General features: G+C 33.4%; 1 protein-coding gene across 2 annotated transcripts in view; it reads right to left on the bottom strand.

The window, feature by feature from the left end:
• The window catches only part of LOC106120298 (uncharacterized), a 36,529-nt gene extending 12,623 nt beyond the window's left edge, over nucleotides 1-23,906 (bottom strand). For both annotated transcript variants that reach the window (XM_013315609.1, XM_013315610.1), the window contains exon 1: nucleotides 23,782-23,906. The gene's annotated coding sequence lies outside the window, so the exon portion shown is untranslated. The remainder of the gene's footprint in view (nucleotides 1-23,781) is intronic.
• Between the last annotated feature and the right edge of the window lie 501 nt (nucleotides 23,907-24,407).

The following is a 24,407-nucleotide window of genomic DNA, read 5'->3' as shown; positions in this document are numbered from 1 at the left end:
TTGTAACTGATATGTGAAAGTACTTTAGCTCTATGCAATTAATAACATTGAAGTGTTTTAAAATAATCCATATTATGCGAACTTTGTGTTACTTATAAGGAAAATACAATTTTGAAAAATTTTATCTGTCTGTCCACAAATCCGTGTTTGTGCGGCGAAGACTGATGCACGCGGGCATATTATTATAGGCTCTTGTTTAATTGTAATGTGTAACTCTTAAATTAAAAAATAGCGATGAGTTTGCAACGTGATTTGGAATGCGCGGGAAAGCCCGGCGCGAAGTGGCGCGAGGACGCATGCGCAGCGCACAGCTCCGGAATATCGATGCTGTATCGACGTGTCAGAGGGGCACGTGACGAATCGTTAATATGTTACATTAGGATGCAATCAATGCAGGGTATTATTACCTTTTTAATTTTAGCGGTTTTAATACATCACAGAACAGAAAATAAAACAATCGATGTCAATAAAGCACACAGATGTATGTAATCAAGGAAATCGATTCTAGTTTAACAACTTTTTGTTTCTTGAATCGGTTAATTAACTGTGAAATTTTATGATTGATTTGTCAGAGATTTAGCACAATCATTGTGTTTAGTTTTGGCGGTTAAAAATATATTTCCAGTTTGTTGATCCATCAAACAACGACACTGGATAGACTTAAAGTATTGACGGCGGAATAATTGTGATTATTATTAACAATACACCTTTTAGAACAATTATAATAGTCTATAGCACATTTCGTAGCGTCATTACATTTACAATAAGGAACGAAACACAAACCAACTGGTACGAAGTTGTGGAGAAAGTAAATGATTATCATGTATACAATGGAATGATTATAGCTTACGTAATATCCTCACTTCAATCCCACGCAAGACACATCGTAATTTAAAAAATATTTACATATCTATTTATTTATAAATAATAGAAAAATAATATAATAATTATGATTAAAATTATGATGGCGTTTAATTAATGTCTTTAATAAAATAAATAACAAAGCGATTAAATGACTATTCTTACACTAACTCTCGGCCATGACTCTGTCCGCAAGAAATTAAAAAAACTTAATTGGTAGCCTATGTATTCTTCTAGGTTATATTCTAAATTTATGCCAAAGTAGCTATCGCCCGCGACTTCGTCCGCGTGGATATATAAAAAAACTAAATTAGTGTAGCCCATCCAACCATCCATCCACATCACATCCATCTAAATATTCACATTTATAATATTAGTAAGTTAAATAAAAAGCAGTTCATCGAGGCATAAATTGGAAAAAAAATAGTATCCTATGTTCGTCTCCTGGCTCTAAGTTACCTCCTCACCAATTTCCAGCCATATAAATTACTTAAAAATAGTGTAACTAACACGACTTTCTATTATATATATAAAAAAGAGTAAAAGTAGACAAACATAAGTAAATGGTACATAAAATAAACGATATATTTTGAAGAAGAAACTTGTAGTAAATAATTTTGGCACTGAAATGCCTACACATAAACTAGCTTACGTCGTACAAAAAAACAAATGACATCAGTATATTTGAAGAACTTTTAAAGCTTTAATAGTTTTGGTTTGTATTGCGAAAGAACAAAATACTCCTTTGTGTTACTTCAAATGTGATGTCGCAACAAGCAGAGTGAGTGAACTCTTGACGTCTCAAACGGAGTGACGCAAGAGCTGACTAGCTAGTGAAAGGTGTGGATGTTCTATGCCACTTGGGCTTTACCGGCTCGTACATTTATTTTAAGCTAAATGATACTTTAAATATACAAGCAATACAGTCTAAATTCTTATATTATTAATAAGGTTTAGTAAATAATAAAAAGTGTATTTAGCTAAATAAGTATTGATCATACTGTTTAGAACAGGATAACAGGAAACAGTATATGCGTAAGAAGGGAGTGAGAATAGATATGACGGCTGTTATAGATGCATGAAAGAGTACGTACTATGCCGATCCTCTGTAGGTGAAGGTAAAAGGTGTTACAAACTTCTAATGGTATCAGTGTTCATCTATATGGTACTGTCTTATGTGTAGTGGTTTTGGTGGAAATCATGCCTAACCCTTAATTCGACGAAATTTTTTGTAGCAAAAAAAACTGTTTTTGTTTTAGTAAAGTCATACTTACGTAATTTTCTCTAAACTAGTTCAGTAGATTTTTTTTAATTAGTTGTTCTTCACACTGGACACCATCGAATTAAGGGTTAAAATATACTGGGACGTTGTTGTTTATCTCAGATCTCTGCGACATTCGAAAGTGTGACAGTGTAAATGCCAAGATTGTTACATCGTTCTATTAAAACGATTTAAATTAACATAATAAGATTTTGTGACACTTATTAAATGTAACAAATCTTCAACTTAAGCTTATTAGAGCTTAGATGAAGTGAAAGTAGTAGTCCCAATATTATAAATGCGATTTTTTTTATGGAAGTTTGTTTGTAGGTTACACGAATCGTATGAAAGAACACATAGGCTACTTACTAAGTTTTTTTTCATTATCGCGCGTACAGCCACGCGGGCAACAGCTAGTTTGTAAATAAAGTTGTTAATTCAATCTAAATAAAGAATTGTAACTGATAACAAAATTCGATTAGTGTAATTAATTCAACGACCATAGATTGACGCTTTATTATGTAAAATTTGAATGAAATAATATCTCACTTAAGAAGTTCAAACAACTTGTAACAATTACATTGCGTAAAATGTCCCACAGTCAGACTATTATAAACAGTTATTGGTAAAGGAAGAAAATATCAAAGCACGTAATGGATGAGCTACAAATAAATGTAATAGAGAGGTCATTGATACTACATCGGAAGCACTTTCACTGCTCGACAGCGGTGACCTCTGACGACGCCGAATCGTTCGATACAGCTATTAGCTCGCAACACCTTTATTAAACATTTAAATATTTACATTTATACACAAACATTATGTCAACCGAGTTTAAAATCAGTTTATACTTATAGATTTATTATTTAGAATTATTTGGCGAGAATGGCGCGCTTTCGTTACCAAGTCAAATGTCAGAGTTATAATTATTATTTTTTTTATATCATAAAGTGGCAAACGAGCGAGCGACCACATGCAATCTCCGAAATAGCGAAGTGACCGTTGCCCATAGACATACGCAATTGCATATGCGTTACCTACCTTTAATCGACAGAGGAGATGATGCACAGAAAGAAAACATTTCCATGCATCCTCTCATACGGAAAGTCCACTTCCACTTCCCATCCTTATAAGAAAAAGTGTAGGAAGGGAAAGAGGACTAAATTAGGCCTCCGGGACGCGCCATCAGACGAAACGCGGAATTGCTTCCACTTCACGCCTGTCTTCTGTGTAGTCGTGGTATTTCACCGGGCGAGCCGGGCCAATTCGTGCGAAGATGTTAAAGCAGGCTCTACCACTGTTCTGTGCTGCTACTGCACTGCACTGTTAGTGAGGGGGATACAAACGTCGACAATTTATTGTTGTGTGCTAGTGTTTCGCTAATACACCGGCACAGTACAGTGTCGGATTTTCTTCCTAAAACTAGGCATGTTATAAACTGTTCAAATAATTGTTTTTTGACAAGCTGGTCCAATAATAAAGTGACGAACACGTCAGTTTTATTCACCTTAACATTTTGTTGGGATTATAAAACTAATAAAAATTCCTTTACATAAGCGAAACATAACATTATAAGTATACTTTACTACAATTAAAGTTTTCTACATTGTATAACTGAAGCACTTATATTTGTAACATCTACGTAACTAGAATGTAACATGTTACAATATCACTAAAAGCAATTTCTTGTAGGTTTAATATTATACGTGGGCTAGGATCGAGTGTCGGCCAAATGCAACGCCAATAGCATATCACTTAGCTTTTAAAGCTAAAAGCTGTTAGACACAAAATAAGTAAAAATAACTTATGTTTACAAACAAAAGCCATGTACAAATTATATTTCAAATGTACATAGATATGTACTTATATGTCATCGTCCGAACAATTACGAGAATAAAGAGTGTTATTCAACTCATTATTTATTATCATACTTCATACTAATATTATAAATGCGAATGTTTAGATGGATGGATGGATGTTTGTTAAAAGGTATCTCTGGATCGGCTAAACGAATCTTGATGAAATTTGGAACAGATGTAGAACATAGTCTGGAAGAACACATAGGAATTAAGTTTATTTTTAGCTCCGCACGGACGGAGTCGCGGGCGACAGCTAGTAATGTATAATTTTTATAACATTGATTACAGCTGATTCAATTTTTATATTATATTATAATAAACAATATTGTTATTAAATTTAAACGTGACCTGAGTTGATAAAAGAGTGTTAATGTCATAAAAAATATAACGAGACTGTTATTTTACACTAGTTATCGACCGCGACTCCGTTCGCGCGGGGAAAGAAATTGTTAATAACCAATAAAGTTTCGCGTTTATAATATTAGTAAGATTGTATTTGGACTTTTTAACTTTATAGTCAAACAAGTAAGTAATAGTAAATAAGAAAACATAAACAATTTCTAAGGTCGTGTTCGTTAATCCCGAGTTATGATAAAAAGCAATACTTAATGTGTGGGAAGTGCGTCATGCATTGTGGGCAAATTACAATCCTAATAGGCTCGCAAGAAACCGTTCGGAAACGCAACGCAAATCGACTTTCGAAACATAAAACGGATATGACGTCATTTATATTATACGTAAACTGAAAGTTTCCACTGACGAAACATGTGTATAAAATAATATTGTCATTTATTTTATTCTCTTTGAAGAAACAGAAATACCAAATACAACTGTTATGATATTGTTAATTGTTGACTTTAGGAGATCCCTTAGTATAAATTTCTCACGTTTAAACTACACTAGGATCGTCGGTGGCACAGGGGTCACGCACTTGACTTGCAATCTGCAGATCCTGGGTTCGAATCCCGCCATGTACCAATGTGTTTTTCGATTTTCGATTTACATATGTACATTTATCCGACGTTCTTACGGCGACAGAAAACATCGTGATGCAACCTGCACATATCTGAGAAGAAATTCAAAGATATGTGTGAAGTCATCCAACCCGCACTTGGCCAGGGTGGTGGACTATGGCCTAATCATCCTTAACTTAGGGTAGGCTCCGAGCCCCTCGGTGGGGACGTTTAGTGAGCTGATGATGAAACTACACTATGGGCGACTTCAACTCTGAGTGCAATAAGACTCCAGTATACGGAGTATGTAAGATAAAACTTTTTAATGAACATTTTAAACATATCAATCGTCGCTTATGTTCTGACCGAGTGGTCACTTTCGCCTGACTCATGTCATGCGACATACCAACGGAGTGAAACTGCGACTCGCCACATCGGGAGAGAGTTCGCAATTATGATACTAACAAGTAAGAATATTGCTTAGCCTATGTATAACTATTTATATAATATAAAAAAACACTTCATATATCTATATATATATAAATCAATTGCTCTTCCTTAGTCTCGCTAAAACTCGAGAAGGGCTCAACGGATTTATGATATCTTGGTCTTGAAATGTTCGTGGAGGTCTAGGGAAGGTTTAAAAGTTGAGAAAAATTCGCAATAGCCGGAAACTATTATAATTAAGTCTTTTTTCATTCCGCGCGGATGGAGTCGCGGGCGACAGCTAGCATGTATATAAGTAAAAGATTACGGATTTCCATTTGATAGTCCTAACACAATATTCTTTGGACATGCAATCGGTTACATGTCTCCTTAACAGTAAGTTTCTAGTATCGAAGCCTTAAATATTGTTATCACTTTCATTCTACTATAGTAAAACAGAGATATCAAATATGTGTTTATACTGAAATTTTCATAGCGGCACCAATCGGTTCAGTATTTCGGTTTTGTAGTTGATAACATCATTTCAAAACGAAATGACGTCGCTAATGACATCATTCACAAACTTACAAAAATGTAACCTTACATATTTTTACAGAAATGTTGATCTTGATAATCTGTGATCCTTTTAACGTCAATGTTTCAACCAAGCTAAGTAATCGGCTTAAGAAAATCTAAAGCCTTATCCTTAGTGACTTTGTTGTTGCAAAAAATATACAGCGTGTCCCAAAATTACAACGATGAAACGGTAATGTATAGCCAGATCGATGTTTTGTATTAGTTACGTAAGTAACAAAGCTAATAATTGCAGTAAAAAATCCATCCATCAGATTTTTTTTAGTATTTTTCCATATGTACTTATTGACCTGGCTATACACCAGTTATACGTCGAGCCACGCTATGCATCTTTTAATTTTGGGACAAGCTGTATATCTACTATTTAAAGCAGATCGTGATTTAAACGATAAAACGAAAAAATAAATGAGTATTTTGGAAAACAAATGACCTAGTTAAGAGTCTACAAATCTTTTATATGAGTCTACGGTCGCCTACGGGAACCTTTTGCTACGACGAAAATTTATCCTTCCAAAAGACATCAACGTAAAATTACAATAATTATAATACTTAACACAAATGGAATTCAGTTTACATAAAAATAAATTAACGGACAATCAAAATAATATGTGTATTCTTAGAAACGTCTATTGATAAACGTGAAACAATTAAAACGCATCATCGTGAAAGTCTAAGAAATGTGGTCATTTATTACTAGCCAGTGATTCCTGACAATTACGTCATAATACTATAGATTATAGAAAAACCTTTAGAACATCAATAAAGAATACGCTTGATTACTAGAAAGTAGTTTTCGTAAATAAAAATCAGATGTAATTTTATATGCAAATGAAAATAAATTGTTTAGGGAAATATGCATGGTTTGTTCGAGAAGTCTATCAAAAGTTATCACAATACGAAGTAATTTTCTTTTAATTTGTTCCCAACATCCGATACAATAATCACGGCCACCGTTACATTTAATATCCGTGAGACGTGTTCATTCGTTCATTCGATGCAATGACTGAGTGTTGTTTATATAAACATCATATCGTTGATCTCGACGCGACGTGACTCGCTTCCCAAATGGTTATACACAAAAGTCCCGGCCACTGCCCCCTCGGGAACGTCTCACAACTTTATCTTACACACTTTGTTGCTTATATCTTCTGATAAATTTTAGGTTATACACACTGACATTTCAATGTTTTTATTCTATTCTATGTTAGACGTAGATTTTTGTCTTCCAGATGGATCTTTCAATGGTCATTGCAGCCATCACTCCTCCACATCACCCTTTTATAATAAATCTTGTCAACGTTCACGTAGTCCACTCATATATTCCCAGGCCTTTGCATATCTTCTTACTAATATTATAAATGCGAATATGAACATACGAATGTTTAGATGGATGAAGAAATGGATATTTGTTTGAAGGTATCTACAGAACGGCTACATCTATCTTACTGAAATTTGCCATGCATATAGAAGATAGTCTGGAAGAACATATAGGCTACTAATAATGTTTATTTTTAATTCTGCGCGGACGGAGTCGCGGGCGACAGGTAGCATATATTTTGGCAAGAACATTTAAAAATTTAATGCTGTTTTATTTTATTATCATTCATATGTTAAGTTCTTGCATTTTTCTCAATGTTTACGAGTTTGTACTACTTTCTCTTTACACGTATTTTTAAAACTTTCTAGTCACAGGCCCAAAATCATTCTGTCAATAAAGGGTACAGGAATACTAAGCTAATAGTATCATTTATAACATTATTAAATATTATTTTTATTACGAAACTCAATGTTTTCTAAAAAAATTACAGTCGTAATTTTTTTCACCATCTACAAAAATGTTAAGACGGAAAATATATACAAAATGTTTTTATATAAAATATTTTTGTGTAAAAGTAGAGAATCTTTTAATTCTTGCCAACGCCGTATGTTTTAAGCCACGGCCTACTTTAGACAATCCATTAGAGACTTGAGTTCCGATCTAACGTTAAATCTAAAACACTTCGCGAACTTATTATTAAAAACGGCAAATTCATATTCATTACTTAAAATCATTTTTATTTTCAAATGAAGAAATCATACGAAAAATTGGCTTGATTTTTAAACTTCAATCGACTCGGGTAAACACAAACAATAGGAAACGGAATTTAGGTTTAGCATTTTCTAAAACGGAGAATCGCCAAAATCTAACAATCTGAAATTCGACCCTCATCGGTACATCGACCCACGAATATGCGTTTTGAAAGCAGTCAATTAGTGCGAAACATGAACGAGTTATTTGAAACTCGAGTGTTCTATACGTTGGCGTATCGTGAATTTTCAACACAAACATATTGTCATCTCATTCACTAACTCTGTTAAAACTGTGATAGCGATATATTTTGTACGTACGTTCTAACAGTGGAAACCCACAAGTTACACTCAATACGCAATTTTCCTCAATTTCGATGCTAATATCATTTCATCTGACCTTTGTTGTTTTAAATACGCAGCGATTATATTCACCCTTTTTGTTTTTCATAAATATTTTAACATAATATGTTTGTTAATTTTAACATATTCTTAATGGTATTATGATAAAATTATTTTTACTGTAAATATAAATTGAGGTTAATAAATATGGTCAATTTTTTTTGTGTCATAACGATAGATTTAAAAAAAATCTTTTATGCGATTTTTTAAAAAACGTAACATTAAAATGATTAACGAATCTATATTGATATATTTTTAATGGTATTTATTTTAATTTTTCAGTTGTAATAATAAAAATAACCAACGATAAGCTTAAAGTTAAGTTGGCATAAATCCTTCATGTTTCTTCCATTTTCGCTGGCTATAAAATTTAACAAATATTATTAAAAGTATTATCTTTTATTATGGATATTTAAATATTACCTGTGAAAGTTAGTGATTCAAAGGTTTACGGACTCAGCGCGCCACTTTTGTTACGTGAGTGAAATTCATAATCGTACGAAAATCGGTCGGCTGACAGACTCATTGTAATCTTCTTTCATACTTTAATTTTAAAGGAATTTTATTATTATGTTACTAGCTGTTGCCCGCGAATACGTCTATGCGGCATTAAAAAAACGTAATTGTCTATGTGTTCTTCCAGACTATGTTCAACAAATGACAAATTTCAGCGAGATCCATGTAGCCGTTCAGGAGATACCTTCAAAGAAACATCCATCCATCTATCTATTTTATTTACTTAATTCAATTATTGTGTATTACGTAAATATTACAGAAATATTGGTTAAAAATTATCAGTTCTTTGGTAATACGATGTCAAAATTATGAATGCTTGTTAAGGCGTTTGTCCGCAGCGGAATCGGTAACCTAGATTCACTCGTATTCACAATTATACGCGCTCCTCAGCTATTGTTTGGTATTTGTGCATGAATATACTTGGCGAGGTGACCATGGTACTATAGGGTCATTTAAGCTTTATATTTATAAGCACAGAATAAAAAAAAAACATAATACTTTTAAATACCCCGTGTGAAAAAATTACCTATATTTTACTAATTCTTTATCAAAGCTATGATTGGCAGTTAATTACCTTTAAGTGATTTTTCACCAATGGGAGACATGTTATATTTTTTATTTAGAGTTATTAAGTCTACCTTAGTGTAGATTTAGTACGAGACACATTTAGTAAGTTTTCACGTGCTTGAATACAAATATACAAGCTTTTGCATACAAATAAATCTTAACTAATAGCCATAAAACATCCATCCAAATATTCGCATTTATAAATTAGTAATATAAGATTGACATCTCTTTCATTGTCTTTGATAAATCAGAGACAACAATACTACAAGAATCACGGCAGAGGAATACGGTTACAGTTTGGCATTCGCTACTATCTAATGACGTTGAACCATCAAATTTTTGGCAACAAAGTGTCGAGATTTAGGTCAAATGTAGACTTTACGGCTAGTTTATTGCAAATAATTTATTATATACCATGACAGGCGCAGTATCGCTGTAGTATCCACGGCAACTGCCGTGTACAATGGCCCATTTCTTGTTTGGCATCAAATTTCCTTTAAAGTAGGTTAAGGTTATATTATCACTAGCTGTCGCCAGCGACTCCGTCCGCGCGAAATGAAAAAAAAAACCTTTGTAGCCTATGTCTTCTTCCAGACCATGTTCTACACCTATACCAAATTTCCTGGAGATCCGTTCTGGACATACCTTCAAACAAACATCCATCCCTACATCTAAACATTGGCATTAATAAATTAAGTAAGATAAAAGATGTCCTGAAGTCAATGACAGATTTGTAATTAATATTTTATATTGAAAACTAGCTGTCGCCCGCGACTCCGTCCGCGCGGGATTAAAAAGAGATGTTTGCCGATTCTCAATATACTTACAAAATTTCATGAGAATCAGTCAAGCCGTTTGGAGGAGTATGGGAACGAAAATTGTGACACGAGAATTTTATATATAAGATAAAACTCTGTAAAAAGCATTAAGGGATTATGACTTTGCTCTATTTCGTCTTTTTTTCTCTACATTACCATGTTTTGGCATATAGTAGTTATAGCCTATATTGAGGGGAGGTGGGGGCGAGGTTAAAGCTTGTTGCAGTTTGCACGATTTCCAGTTGTTATTGCAAAATGTTCCACTGCGTACCGTTAACGCTTGCTCCGAGTTATAAGCGATTTTCTATACCCATATTATAAAGATGAAAGTTTATCGTTTATGTATAATATATAAAAAGTATAAGTAAATACTTAATTATGTGTTAAAAAAAAACATAAAATTTTAACGTTTTTTTTTAAACTCGCCAAACAGATTTGAAAAACGACCCTTATTTTTACTACACTCATTCTTCTTCTTCTTCTTGAGGTGCCTCTCCGACTAGCGAAGGTTGGCGATCAGTTCTCCATATTTTCCTTTGTCTCTTGCGAGGCGAAAAAGTTGGGCGGCACTCGCAACCCCTGTCCTCTCTCGGATTTTGCTTCACACTCATTCAAAGCAGCTTATTTATTTTTACTTTTTAAGAACCCGGAATGATTTTTAGATCCACCAGCTGTAAGGTTTACTCTTTCATATATTAATCTAGTCTATTAGCTAGGCAGTATATTTTTACAAACATACAATTAATTAATATAATATATTTCTTTTATGTCTTGCAGTAAGTGGCAATAGGATTGTCGGAGTGGAACAGTAGCGCGGCCCGTTACGATTGTGCATGAGCGGCTGGGTAACAGGGTTACTGATACCACACCGCCGCCGGACACGTGATATAAGATGCATTTGCTATTAACTTCTCAAGCAACATCGAACAGATGTAATAAGAAGTATTTAGAGTAGCTGACAAACACGTAGATGTATGAATGTTGAAGGAGGAACGAACAAAGGAAATTCACAATTTCTCTGAAAAACGTTCTCTCAAACCACGCTTGTAACGGTTGGGTCTGCTTATATTGTATATTAAATTTTAGTGTTCTTAAAGAAAGATATATAAATTAGATTAGATTGAATGTTTTCATGTTCAGGACATACAGGACTCGTAATTAGGTCGATGCGATAATATTCGCGCTCCGCGTTCTTCGCCTACCGATTTCTACTTTCTACGTACTGAATGGCGTCCGAGAATGCCGTTTGGCGAGTCTGTAATCCGAGCGATTGTAACTGCTATGAATTGCAAACTTAACAAAGATTAACCACGCCATGCAATCGACAAATTACATATTGTACTTTTTACAAGCAAAATGTACCGAATGAAAGAAACAATTGCTAGATAATTATAAGTAAAATAATTTAAGCCCAACTGACTGTATCTTCCCTCTACAAAATTCATTCAAACTTTAGGTTATATGGTCACTGCATTCTGACTACTAAAGTGGTCAAACTATTTAGATCACAAACATGTAGATAATTAGCGCAATACTTATAGTTTACAAATAATTTAACAATCTTTTAATATGTAACATAAGGCCACAAAGGCAAGAGATACTAAGCTTAAAAACTATGAACTTATTTGTAAGACAATCCATTTTTTATTATATTTTCATTCAAATATCATTGATAAATATTTCATAACTACGCCTTTTTTGCGCTAGTAAATCAATCAATATAATTTTAATACAGTATTCATAACGATAAAACAAAAGAACTATTTAATATTCAATTTGATTGAAAAATGTATCGAATCCAGTGCGTTTGTCCATTTAGCAATAGACGTGTCGTGTGCGGACGGACAATGGATCCTTGGATATAAGCCAGTGAATACATTATCCCGACTGAGGCTGTCTATTGAAATATTCACGCGTCTGCATTAAGTGTACAAAAGCCTTTGTCACGCCGATGGTAATAAAAGAAAACAGTACAGTTTTATCTTTGAATATGTTTTTATATGACATACTATACAGTTAAACCTGGATAGGCAAGAGTATGTAACGCGATATTTTTCGGTTATATAGGTTTCTCTCTAACCCATGAATCTCGCTTGTAGTCGTCGCCCATCAGGACAGGACAATGTCTCTCGCTTATAAAGGTTTCTCGCTTATCCAGTTTCAATTGTATTTAAAAGCTTACGACACAGAAACGTGAGACCTTTTCCCCACCGAACCAGAGAAAGGGAATTAAATTGCTAAGTAGCGCTAAGATAAAATTAAGTGTGGAAATTGTTTTTTTTTTTTATAGAAGTGTCATAAAATTTTAGCAACGGTATATTTTAAGAAAAACTGCGGTAAATTTCAACATTTACTTAGTAACTCGTTTCAGTAACTTTTAATAAAAAGTTTCCTCTAAAAGTACGAACAGGTACGAATAAAAATTTTGCGCTTCGCTCTATATTCATGAGGTACTAATGAAATAATTTGCCAACAAAAATTGCTCTTACTCATAAAAATATGATAAGATATACAAATAATTTATATACTTTTTGTTACTGGTACTATTGCTTTTGTTATAATATTTTATTAATTCGAAAAAAAATATCAAACACTGTTATTCCATTTGAATACTAATTAATATGTTTAAATTCCTCCGTTTGTCTTTAATTATAAAGAAAAAATCAAGAAAAATTAACTTATAGGTAACTCTTTCATTATTCCAGTACGTTACTGATATCTCTTTGGAAACTTTAAAGTGACTTTTTCTGCATAACGGGTCTAAGTTTGTATACCGGTCAATTTGAAGATGTTGCCAATTGGATATAAGCCAGTATCGCTATGCATAACTTTCCAAGTTAGTTACATTAACCACATTGAGATTTATTTGTGTCAAGGGAATGTAACAGAAGCTGATATCTCATAAAAACAGCAGTTATAGTCAAATATTAATCAGTTTTCACTACGACACACTGCACAACGATATATAGACAACTGTCAAACTCTTAAACCAAAGACAATATTGTAATTTAAAACTTTCTACTCCTAAAAATATATATTAAAAGCGACTCAATGGTTTCAGAGTATACTCATTACGAATGAAAAAATCTCTTGTCTTTATAATATTGATGTGGATACCAAAAAAGGTCATATGCAGTATGCAATACGGACTCAATTCGCATACGGTCAGTGGGCCACGAAACAGGTGAAACCAGTCCGCGAATACGACTTATTAGAGACGATAAAACGAGATTTCTCCGCAACATCCTAATTTAGAACTCGTAAATAAATATTGTTAATAATGAGGTTAAGTTAGTTTCACCAGGATATGCAGTCATCAAAAGTTGTACATTATAACTTAAAGTCTTCTATTAGACTTTAAGTTATTCTGCACAATCTGTAGTTATTATGTACGACAATAAAGAAGTCTTAGTCAACGACATTGGACACTTCGTTGACTACACGTCGTTTTACACACAAAATTGAATTTCTTAAACTGTAACTTCGTCCGTGCGAAATTAAAAAAAAACTAGTAATAAATATAGCCTTTGTCTCCCGGGGATAGTGTAGCTTCAAAGTAAAATAATTTTTCAAATCAGTTCTGTTTCGTAGTATATTCAATGCAAACAATCTAATCTTTCCTATTTGTAATCTTATTTCTTAGTTATACAATAATTGCGAATGTTTGGATGGATGGATGGAACTTCATTGTTTAGATGAATAACATATAAATTATATTTAAGTTACACAATTATACAAATAAGAAAAAAAATCTATTATTACTTATATTGAATCTAAAATCATTCGAGCAAAACCCATCATCGATTTCAGCTTGAACGATCAAACTAAATTGTTTTAGAAATAAATTCATAACTATAAAGGCTTTTGTGAAAATCATTTCGACCCCCAATATCTAGAATTTCTCAACCCTCCATTTGTACGCAAAATCAATTTATTTTATATATATGTATAAAAGAAAGTCGTGTTAGTTACACTATTTATAACTCAAGAACAGCTTTACCGTTATGGCTGAAAATTGGCGAGGAGGTAGCTAAGAGCCAGGAGACGGACATAAGATACTATTTTTTTTTTTTTTCGAATTTACGCCTCGAAGAGTAGCTTTTTATTTATAATATTATAAATGCGAATGCTTAGATGGATATGATGTGGATGGATGGATGGATGGGTGTTTGAAGATATCTCTAGAACGGCTGAACGGATCTCGATTAAGTTTGAGATACGTATAGAACATAGACTGAAAGAACACATAGGCTAAACTAATTAAGTTTTTTTATATATCCACGCGGACGGAGTCGCGGACGAAACCTAGTATCTTATAACATGTTAGAGGAACGTAATCTTCTTATATCAACGTTTTTTTTAATCAAAAGCAGACGTATCGCGTTTTGTGAACACTAATTGGCTTCATTTCATTGCGACGTAACGCAACGTAAAGCGTTACCGAAACATTTTGCTTAAAGGGATAAGCTTCCCGACTTAATTATAAACAAATACGTATAAAAAGTAATTTAAATTAACGTAATGACAAATAATAAAACTTCTATGTAGCTTAACTTTGATATTTTAATAAAGAGACTTTCTTTTGCTTTTGTGAACATTGATAAAGAGGTGGAAAAAAGTATTGCACCAACTTTTAATGACAACGGAAAGATGATTAAAATGTTTTTGTATAATAGCAAATCATCATCATCATCATCAGCTCACTATACGTCCCCACCGAGGGGCTAGGAGCCTACCTTAAGTGATTAGGCCATAGTCAATCACGCTGGCCAAGTGCGGGTTGGTTGACTTCACACATATCCTTGAATTACTTCTCAGATATGTGCAGGTTGCATCACGATGTTTTCCTTCACCCTAAGAACGTCGGATAAATGTACATATGTAAATCGGAAATTGAAAAACACATTGGTACATGGCGGGATTCGAACCCAGGACCTGCAGATTGCAAGTCAAGTGCTTAATCACTGAGCCACCGACGCTCCTAAGAGCAGCAAAGAACAGCAAACAGTTTGTACTATTTATTTATTTTGCACAATTTGCCTATTCCAGACGTTGTAGGATAGAACAAAATTCTTATATCATAAAAAACGAATGTTAGGAACCAAAAGGCTTACGTAAATTAATTTCTAATTTCAACAGAAGTCTTTATACAAAATGAATTGCTATTTAACATATGAGTGCGTCCTAAAAAGGGTTCGGTCGACCGCATATTGATAAATCAGGATTCTCCAAAGCAAAAAAACAACGCCAGAATTGGTTAATGCAAAAACCTTCCCTCCGGCTTTGTATAACGCCAAAATTGTACCTCGAGGAAAAAAGAAATTTCAGACTAAACTGTCAGGGCTGTATTTCATAAGATTATAGAAGATATGTGTCCAAAAGGGGGATTTTAATAGTGAATTATGAAAACAGTTCTATTTGTTGTTGGTCATCAGTCATTTCATTAGCTGTTATGTACGTGGAAGAATTATATTCATACATTCGGGCAACTTCTGGCACAAATATTTAGTTGATAGTCGAAAACGATTAAAAAACTATTTTCAAGTTCGCTTCTTTGGTTGACCAAAGGCACATTATTATCAGGTCGTATTTTCTTTAAAAATACAGCCCTGTGCTCAGAAACGTAAACGAGTCGTCTCATAATATTGGGCTATAAGCGGCGTAGAAACGAATTCATCAAGCGAATTAAAACCGACTCTCATTCTGTGAAATACTCTGGAAATTACCCCGGTGAAGTGGGGACTTACGGAGGGGCATTAACGAAGCCTCGACTAACTGTCCCTTGAATTTTGATCTTTAACTATAACAAAATAGGGTATATATTAGCTTATTGTCAAGGGAAGCTTTAAAAGTGCTTTCGATTTTTCGATTTCTTCCCTTTATTTTTTGCGTTAAATGCATTTTAATAGGATATTGAAGAGTTTTTCTCACTAACATTATTAAATTAAATCGTTTAGCTCTTGGGCTCCTTTGTTCGGAATAAAAGACAACAGCTTTTAAACGAAATAACAAGCAATTTCACCTAAAGGTAAACACCGAAGTTTGATCAGACTATAATTATGTTTCTATATATAATAGTACAGAGGGGTTAGACAAAGAGCATTCGTTTCCAATCGATTCCATAACGAACTTCAAAATCATATGGAACTGACAAGCGACAATCACGTGACTTATCAAAAGTTATTGTCAGTTCTATTTTTGAAATTCGTTATGGAATCGCTCCGGAGCGAATGCACTTTGTCTAAATCCCCTGGTTCGTATTCTCGGAGCTAATAGTGAACAGTAAACAGTTATCCTCCACTAGTGATTGGTTGTTAGCAACAGGAAATTGCAAGCGACGCGAGAAAAGCTCTGCTACATTCCTGCATAACTACTTTATTGGCTTTGTATAGTAACTTATGGAATAATAGCATATTTATGGTTCGGTATTTAGGGTTCCGTACCTCATAGGAAAAAAACGGAACTCTTATAGGATCACTTTGTTGTCCGTCCGTCTGTCTGTCAAGACCCTTGTTTATGAGTTGAACATATATTCTGCAATGCCAAAACAATTTCAAAAGTATCCATTTATGGATCAAAATCTTTCTAAATAACGGAAAGATAATTGGTACACAAATTTTGTATGGGGTCCTTATGGGGTGAATATCCTACGAAGGTGTCATCAAAATAAATCCAGGTTTAGGAACGTTACTGGTATTTTTTTTCAGTAAAAATTTGCGGACTATCATTAGAAGAGTAATCTCTTTCTCTTTTTAACGTTATCTTATTACCACCAAAATATAATATTAATTTCCAAACTAACAAAACTCGTTATAAACACGGTCTATTCTGAAAGTTTTTCAATTGTCCCAGTCCCTCGCAAGACAGGGTTGGGCCGATGTAAGGCGGTCACGCGACCGCCCCATCTAATTCCATCGACTACGCCTTGCGGCACAATAATGAACTATACAACCATTACTGCAGACATTTCTAACGATGAACGACTTCGGAACATTTGTTACTACCATAGTAGACGCAAAAAAAGGTTAATGTGACTGCAAATACGAATGTAGAAAGCTATCACTAGGTTCTTATCGCCTATGATTAACGTAGAGACGAATGATCGATCGATTTAGAAGACAAACCCCATATAAAGTGGGATAAAGATGGAGAAACGGTGACACATATCACATACATACATGACAAATATCACAAAAGATTGATTATATATAAAATTATTGATAGTAGAAGTAAGAAGCAAGTCTTGAAACTCTCCATCTGCCGTGCAAATTTGATATTAAAGAATTGTATTTTTTTAATTTTGATTATAATTGCAGATTGTATTGATTCTTTCTTACTTAGCATAAGAATGGGAATGGGAACAAAATGGCGGTTGTCTTGTTCACTGACATCTAACTGCTACGTGTTACAAGTCGATGGCACAGGGAAAGGCATCACGGTGTGGTACCACCGCTAATGACCTAGTAACAAGCCATTACAGACACGAACGTCTTCGTGGATGATCACGAAACATTATGCAAATTATTTATCGTAAATACGATATTAGAAAAATAAAATAAATTATTTCCGCTTGCTCTCCGCCGCTCTTTGCTCTGTCTCACTGACTCTGTTTTCTTAGTACTTCCCGCCGCAATTACGTCTTACAGTAAAAAAGGTAAGGAATATCCAATGTGATTTTTCTTTAAATCAAATTTGTCTTTTTTCCAACGCGATGTGTATTCAGAATTAGACTTTTTTTTAAATATGTGTAGCGGCAATTGTTTACAAATAAGTAAAACGCTATTCGCACATTAAGTTATTGCGTGTCAACGAGGTTTATAAAGCTCTCAAGGTCAATTTGCGTCGTTTAAAAAAGCTTATCAGAGTAAACTTGACCTTTCATAGTAATTTTACATGTGCTTTACGTTAAAGCATTTTATTAAATAACCTTTCGAATTTTTCGTTATAATTACGTGCCTTTTATATTATAAGTAACAAGTTAGATATAGCTAGACTAATAAGTTAGTAGAGTAATTACTCTACTTACTACTTTACCTAAAAGTGAAAAGGTATCCTTGAATTTTGATTATTATCATTACATCTGTATTATCAAAAAGTTGATTGTGTAAGGACTATATTCATGTCAGATTAAACCAAATATTACTTCATATTAACAATGCGTTCTTGTACATATAGTATGTAGAGCTCTAGACATCCCACGCACAGACAACAACAATAGAAGGAATATGTTATTGTCATGCAGATTGATTCGCTCTCTAAGGTATGCTCCGTAAGTGTACACAGACCTTTATTTGTTAATCAACTTAAAGCAATTGTAAATATACGAAGAGTTACATGATCTTTATACAATCTCATAATAAATTATCTTTTATTTTGAAAACTAGGTATCGCTCGCAACTGCATCCGCGCGGAATTAAGTAAAACTTAATGCTTAGCCTTTGAGTTCTTCCAGACTGTGTTCTAAATCTGTGCCAAATTTCATCAAGATCCGTTTAGCCGTTCCGGAGATACATACCTTTAAACATCCATCCATCCATCTATCTAAATTAACACTTAAAATGTGTGTTTGCGTCAAAAATCTGCGAAGAAATTCAATGATGCGTGGGTAGTAAAGACTGGACCAATGTGGCTTTAAGCCTAATCCTAACTTGGGTATGTTTGAGCACCTCCATAGGGACTTAAAATGGACCGAAGACATTAAAATGTAAGTCAGGTTTAAGTTAATTATTTTGAAACATAGCCTCATACCGAGTCAGTTTATATTTAGCTAAGTAAGATGTAGTATTTAAGTTGATAATGTTCTTTAAAGTGTGATATTAATTAAGTTACTATTTTAATTTCAGCCAAACTTATATTTTTACGTCTACCACGCTTGGGGTCAAGGAGCATAGTGATCTCCATTAAAATAACTTAATTATTTAGAATAGAAAGATCGATTAACTTTGTATTTTACAGTTGTGTTGTTTCAAAGATTTGGTACAAAGCCACATGATAGAATATAAGACACGTAGCCTCTCTTCCACGTGTGTATCGTACTCCATTAAGTGGCCTCTTCTAAAGTATACGATATTTTCTCTCAATGCCACCTTTGATTTAATGACACAGATAAGTTTGATGCAACTACGTAAATATGAAATATGTGTACTTTGTTAGTTTTGTATAAGTTTTAACTGTCAAAATACAAGTTCATATGTCTGTGCAATTTCCTTAAAAGGGAATAAAAAATTCACTTCATGTAATATATAGGATTCTATTTAAATGTTCACTCTGATGTTACAAGTTCTTGACAGAAATTATTTTACATTATTTTACTTATGTTATAAATACGAATGTTTGGATGGATGGATGGATGTTTGTTTGTAGGTATCTCCAGAACGGCTGCATGGATCTCGCTTAAATTGATGATGTAGAACTTAGTCCGAGTGAACACATAGGCTACTTATTAAGTTTTGTTTAATCCCGCACGGACGGAGTCGCGGGCGACAGCTAGTAATGTTATAAAATAAACTTCCATGTAACATAAACTATTTTTTATTACTTTAACAAAGAGCCATATATAAAAAGAAACACTCTTTTGTAACATATTTCTGTAGAGTAGACTTACAGCTTTAGGCGTTTGGCCTGAAAAATGTCTATTCTGGTGCATCTTCAAGATACCGCCTCAGGCATAAAGAGAAGGTGTTCATTCGTAGTGCCATTGTTAAGACCCTTACACACAGCTTGTTGAAATAAAAAACCGGACAGGCGCAGAAAAAACAAAGTCAACAGTGTCTTTGTAGTTTCGACTATGTCATCGTTAGTATTTTATTTTTGTCGCGACACAAATTATGTAAATTTTGTTCAAGTTAAGCACACTTGCTTTTTTGTGTGATATTTTATTTCGTTTCGTTTTAACAATTGGAAATAATTTAAAATTAATTTTAAATTTTCCTAACTATACTGTAATTATACCTATGATTGTTTATTACCAATTAACTGTAAAGGAATCTTAGTAAGAAATCTCATGGCCTAGAAAAATCCTATATCGTGTGAACGTTAGTTGGAAAAGCGCTACTGACACACGATACAAACATATCAAATTAAATTGCAGATATTTTAATTCAAATATTAAAGCAAATATTTTGTCCTTTCTTAGTTTTCACAGCCGAAATACATGTAAAAAATATATTAACAACTGTCTATATAAAAAAAGAGTTAAAAATATTTTTTGCATACTTTCGTTGGTACATAAGATTAAAGTTGAGGACTGCAAATAAATCGGGTCTATAGTTTTTTATATTAATTTTATCCTTTTGTTTATTTTAGGAATGTGTAGACTAAGCAACCATATGTCACGTAAAAATAATTTGACTAAGGAAAACTGCCTCATATCTTACTGTTAATGTCTTAACAAAGAATTGTTACACACAGCAACACAACTAAAGCGGTTAATTCCATACGATTACGCTGCAGACTGAAGCAAACGATTTGCACAGACTGTACTTAGCACGTAAAGTAAACGTATAATGCACTAGGATTATTGTTAATTACAGAGCAGAGAGTACAGAGCGATCAGCTTACTCTGTAATTTACTCTGTCCACTTTCATTATTAAATCCTCTTTATTAGAAACTTTGTTATTACCAAAATACTCACCTTTTTATTTAAAAAAATATCTGGACATTATAATTAAAGTATCATTATATACGTAAATATACATTACTGATATCTTACTAATATTATATATGCGAATCTTAGTATGGATGTTTGTTAGAGTGTACCAGAACGGATCTTGCTCAAATTTGGTATGGATGTAAAACATAGTCTGGAAGAATGCATAGGTTAATTTATTTTATCTGAGCGGAGGGAGCCGTAGGTGGCTAATAAATAAAGGTAATTAATTTGTTTACTTTCATTATGACGAAAGATCTATTAAAGAAAGTCGGAATTTGGCTCCACTGAATACTTCCTGTGACACAATTCCTATCGTACATTGACCTATTTTTGTTCTAGGAAATATTAAGTGCGTTTACTTATTTCATTTTTATCACGCACAACAGTTCCTTGTTATAGTCATAACTTTATAAGTCCGTAGACGTTAATTTCTTTCTAATAGAAACTTCGATCTTGTTGATCTATAGTTATAAGAAGAGCGTTATTAAAAAACAAATTATCTTTTGCTTATGTTTTTAAGGCTCTACAGAACCTCTATCTCATAGATGTAAGGATATTAAAACAAATCTTAAGCGTATCAAAGTATTAAATCTTAAAGTATATATACAACTAGAATATAGGTAATTTTATAAGCCTAATATTGAAGATAGTTTTTGTTAATTTTTGTCGTGAGAAATTTATCGTTACATCTATTTTCACAAGCTAATAAACATCTTTAATCTCTAAGGCTACGTCGTCATATTTTCGCACAATCCATCAATATTTACTTTTGTCTTCTTCTACCTTTTTAGCCTATTCAATCTCATTTCTTTCCATTGAGGTTATCTGCAAAAGTACTTTTATTTTTCAAAAGCATTCAAAAGCTACTAGTAGCATATAATGCGAGCGCACTTTATACATATTGGAAACTGTGTACATTCATATTCATGATAGACTTCAACTTACGAATAGCGAAGCGTACGCTGTTTGTATTTACATAGGTACTATCATGTTATATAACCTCAAACTTTCATATTTTCTCCTATACTTTTGAATTGAATATTAATCAATGATTAACTATATTAATAGCGTCGGTGGCTCAGCGGTTAAGCACTTGACTTGCAATCTGCATGTCCTGGGTTCGAAACCCGCCATGTACCAATGTTTTTTTCGATTTCGGATTTACATATGTACATTTATCCGACGTTCTTACGGTGAAGGATAACATCGTGATGCAAACTGCACATATCTGAGTAGAAATTCAAAGATATGTGTGAAGTCAACCAACCCGCACTTGGCAAGCGTCGTTGACTATGGCCTAATCACCCTTAACTTAGGGTAGGCTCCGAGCCCCTCTGTGGGGACGTTTAGTGAGCTGATGATGATGAACTATATTCACGTATTCAATAATTCAGTAAAATTAGCAAGAAGATTATCAAAGAAATTAAAATATATGATGCTACTAACTGTTTCCATCGAATCCGTATGGAATTAAAAAAAAATAGTAGCCTATGTGTTCTTCCAGAATAGGCTCTTTAACAATGTCAAATTTCATTGAGATCCATAGAGCCATTTTGGAGATACCATCAAACAAACATCCATCCATTGCGTCATCCATCCAAACATTCGCATTTATATTAGTAAGAAGAAAAGGCGCGACAACCTATAGTGAACTGTAATACACAGTAAAATCAGAGTAATGCCGTTACTATATTATATGTAATTTATTTAAATTCAAGACCAGTTCCCACGACCTACACCTAGGATAACAACTGTCTAGAAATAAGACCGTAACGTCTCGTAAGATTTGCATTCATTTTATTTTTCTTCAAAATAATAAGGTTACATTTGGTTATGTCGTATTTCATTCTCTCTTTCTCTACACGTTCGTTCTTTTTCTCTATCAGAAATGTAATTAAACGTTAATTCTATAATTACTTAAGACTTCGTATTTCTTCATAGACATTTATTAAATTTTCTATCCTGCTAAAACGTAATTAATATTAATTTAACTAAAATATGGCATGGGCAACTGACATTGAAATACAAGAGAAACGGCCTTTCGACCATTCATAAGGTTTCACTTTGTAATTTATTATTAGTCGTTTATCAATTATGATAAATTCGCTTCCATTTATAAGAAAGGCACAATGACAAGGTTAAAATCTGATTTAATTAAATTGCAAAACATAATATCTAGAATTAGTTTTATTGTTTTTAATACAATAATTAATCTATTTGTCGCTTTATATTTTTGAGTACAGCTTTCAGTAAACCGTATTTTATTTGTAAAAAATAGGGATTCGCCAACATTTAAACGATAGATTCTTATTGAGAGCCATTTTAGAAACGAAATTATTCTTATACAAAAATTACAATCAAATACGATGTAGACGAAAGCAACACCATTATGTCACAAATAATTAAAGAAATTACTAGGCTTTTCTTAATGGAAGCTTTAACCATGCACAATGTGCACTAAGCTGGCGAAATATTAAATTACTTAAGGGTCAATAAACTTTACGTAGATATTCAGTGTCTTATTCTTGCCCACAAATCTATCTTAATATTTTTATGACGTTCTAAACTAATAGAAAAATAAAATACCCAGTATTCCTAAAATATGCTATAGCTGCACATCGATATACTCATAATGGAAGCCATAAGCATAATTTCTCGACGTAACCAATACTTTCACATTTTTTGCACCGACAGCGAAATTAAAACAAGTTTAATCGTTCGGCAACGAACGGAAAGTCAATGCATTCTTCATTACTCAACATATTTGTATTACAAAACATCTTTATAATTATGATAACAACCCACCTCGTCAAAATAAATAATCGCTCCAGTTTTATGTTTATTGTCGCACAGCACTTTTCACAAACACTCTGTCACTCGCGTCGAGTTTCCCGCCAAATACTTTCTCGTCAATACGTGCGTTTGTCGCGAACGACTGTCGAAGACTGAACGCAACTTGGCGGGCTCCGATCGCTTGTCTCTCGAATCAAGGCCATGCAAAACGTTGTACTCATTTCCCCACAGTGGAAAGTATTCATATCCGTCTGCGGGCAGGTGTGGGAGAAAGCACCAAATAAAAAAAAAATACAAAACTCAACTGACTCATTCTGTGATGTTATCCGAACGATGGAAAGTGACCGGACCGGTTCGCGCCTAATTTGAAATTGAAAGGTTATATTTGGCGCCGATATTATAGATAACATATTATGGCCTGTCACTTTATAACTCCGACGAATGCATAAATCAGTCGGCTGAATAAAGTTTTATAAATCATTGTTTTTTTTATTAACTATGGGTTTCTGAGACCACAACATCTGCAGATAACATTTTACAAAACAGAGGTAATATTGTTTTTAAGCATCTTTAACTGATATGAATAGAATCGCAATAATATCTATCTTATAAAGTCCTGCGTTAATTAATAAGGCAAA

This window comes from Papilio xuthus, unplaced genomic scaffold, assembly GCF_000836235.2.
Source record: "Papilio xuthus unplaced genomic scaffold, Pxut_1.1 DF826961.1, whole genome shotgun sequence".
NCBI classification, from domain to species: domain Eukaryota; kingdom Metazoa; phylum Arthropoda; class Insecta; order Lepidoptera; family Papilionidae; genus Papilio; species Papilio xuthus.
The sequence above is the reverse complement of the archived record's forward strand: the minus strand, read 5'-3'. Positions and strand labels throughout refer to the sequence as shown.